At 33.5% G+C, this 2,941-nt stretch overlaps 1 long non-coding RNA gene across 1 annotated transcript; it reads right to left on the bottom strand.

The window, feature by feature from the left end:
- Positions 1-1,326: 1,326 nt before the first annotated feature.
- On the bottom strand, positions 1,327-2,357 carry LOC141652378 (uncharacterized). Its single transcript, XR_012547181.1, has 3 exons — positions 2,283-2,357; positions 2,068-2,141; positions 1,327-1,429 (listed from the first exon to the last, which is right to left on the bottom strand). It is a non-coding gene; the product is annotated as an uncharacterized LOC141652378 (long non-coding RNA).
- Positions 2,358-2,941: the final 584 nt, after the last annotated feature.

Genomic DNA, 2,941 nt, shown 5'->3' with positions numbered 1-2,941 from the left:
CGGTCATCGACGGAACTAGTTTGTCTTCAGATCAATAGAATTGGTTTTTCGCGCTTTATAATCCGTAACTATAACTATGTTATCATAATAGGATATTGTGTTATAATACCTGGCTTTTGTGTCACAGAATATTATTTGGCTCTATGGAATAACGTAACAAGTTAATAGAATAACACGGTTACTCTATGTGATAACATGACAAGTTACTGGAATAACACTACATGCTCTTTGGAATAACATGAGAAACATATGACTCGAATACTCAAGTGAAGTGGTGACTTATAAACTTATATTGTGGCCATTACATCAACTGACAACTGTAGTGTGTTGGTGGAATATTCAGTTTCTACTAAACTAGCTCATTAGCTCAATTGGTAGAGCATTTGTGCAATTGCACAAAGGATGTAGGTTCAATTCCTACATGAGCTTCTATTATCAATATATGTAACATAAGTGTTACTTTATCAAATAAACAGTGTTATTATATATACGAAACAATGTTACATTATCAAATAACTAGTGTTATTCATAGCTAGCATCACTTTGTTCGATAATTATTGTTACCACATAGAACAACTAATGTTACTACAAAGTGTAACTAGTGCTTTATATATGTTCGTCTATGTGGGGCTCGAACCCACACCATGTGCAATAACACATTGCTCTACCTTTTGAGCTAATAGACGACAATGGCCAAATCCGATATGAAAGTAGACAAATAACAACTTATACTCGTAGATAAGAATTTTTCAACCCAAACTAGCACTAACAAGGCTCAGTGAGTCAGTGCATGTGTAGCCCTTTTCAGGTATAGTAGAAAACCTCTACTGCATTCGGGTTAGTCCAATGTTAAATTACATATGTAAATGCCTTAAAATTCCATGTTAACATCCCAAGACACCCCTATCTCCATTTATTAAGATTCCACAGTTAAGCTGAAAAGTATTGACAATATGCTATGTATCCATGAACATGCCATTTAAAACATGACCATTTTACAGCAGCTTCAAAATCAGAAAAAGGTTGCACTGACCTTCTGTTCACTCGTCTAGTTAATCATTTAGCTTTGATGGGGATGTTCGGTGACTGAGCCATACTAGTGAGCAGATATTAGCACCTAAAATATTATCTATAGAAGTTCTTAATTGACTATATTCTAATTACACACAGTAAGAAATCATTATTTTTAAAAAATGGATAATCGATGTGTTCCTACGAACTCTCGCACAAACACAGTACGTATCAACATACATTTAAAAGAAAACACTTCAGGAACATGAATGTACAAACGTGATTTTAACATCAGGTTAAAGGATGGAAACACATACGTGGCATTAGCAACATCATACAATCGGATGGACTCATCATCACTCGCTGTGACCAAGTAATTTGAGACCCTGTGAAAGTCCATTGAACTGATTCTTCCACTCTGGAGACAACACAAATTACCAAATCACTTAAGACTCACACTAATAATTGAACCTCCGACAAAGTAATCTAGTAATATAGACGTACGACTACTCCCTCCGAACCTCCTATGTTATGTTTAATGCAAATATCCCCCACGTATATTGGCTGAGTGATAGGCACCACCATATAATGCAACAGCATGGCATTCAATTATGTGACCATACCTTAAAACTATAAAGGCCTGAAACCTGATATTAGCTAAATAACAACGGACAGCCAATTGACTATACTCTTTCTGGATTTACTGATTCTAAAGTCGCAATAAGAAGAAATCATTTCACTCAATAGTCACAAGCACAAGCATAACTTCAATTTATACTCTTAAGCTAAATTATTCGAATAGAACTGAGAGAATTCAAAATAGATCATTTTGCCCAAACAATCACAAGCATAACTTCAATTTCTTCTCTTATGCTGAATTATTCGAACCAAACTAAGAGATTAAACAACAAAACTATCAAAGGAGAGATTAATTACATATATAGTCGTGAAACTATTCTGAAGTTACAATAAGAAGAAATTATCTTCCCGAAACAATCACATGCTACTCTAACCTAAATTATTTGAAAATAATGAAGAAAGAGAGAGATTAATTACATAATCGCGAAACGCCATGCCGACTTCCATGCTTTGTAAGGTTTCTTCAGTCAAATCCAACAAAATCTTCTCGTCTACCAAAAAAAAAACGTCAAATTAATCACAAACGATTGCAATCAGAAAAATTAGGGAAAAAGCGAGATTGAATGAAATTAGAAGAATAGAAACATCAATTGAATGCATAAAGAGTAATAATTAAGTAGCGAACAGATTACCAGTCATTGTAATTGGAATTGAAATCGTGTAACGATCAAGAATTGTAGAGATTAGACTAGTAGTGAAGAACGGAATCGTTGCAGGCATTGAAGATGATCGAAATGCGACGAAAATGGTGATGGAAAGCACAAAATTGAAGAAGCTGAAGACTGAAGATAAATGACAAAGAGAGAGAAAGAGGAGAATTGAATAAATGATTGTAAAACGACGGGAAATTAGCAACATACCTGAGATTTTAATTAGTGGGACGTGGCACAATCTGGTGCATTCATTTGTTTTTGATCGGATGGTGGAGATGGGTCCAGCAGCCTCACCCTAACATGGGTGCCTCACATGATTCAATCTCTCTCTCTCTCTATATATATATATATATATATATATATATATATATATATATATATATATATATATATATATATATATACTAGTTTTAAACCCGTGCAAAATTGCACGGGTATGTATTTGGGCCGATATTAATGATTTTGGATGATTTTTTTTTTTTTTTTGCATTTCTATTGTAATTATCTATTTGGTCTAAATCAGCGATTTACATAGTTAATTTTTACACTTGTTTCAAATACGTGTTCAAATGCAATGGTTTAAAAGGAAATAACGTAATATACTGTTCTAAATAAAATTTACATACATAAAAAACTTT

Source organism: Silene latifolia, chromosome 4 (assembly GCF_048544455.1).
Source record: "Silene latifolia isolate original U9 population chromosome 4, ASM4854445v1, whole genome shotgun sequence".
In the NCBI taxonomy this organism is placed as follows: Eukaryota; Viridiplantae; Streptophyta; class Magnoliopsida; order Caryophyllales; family Caryophyllaceae; genus Silene; species Silene latifolia.
The sequence above is the reverse complement of the archived record's forward strand: the minus strand, read 5'-3'. Positions and strand labels throughout refer to the sequence as shown.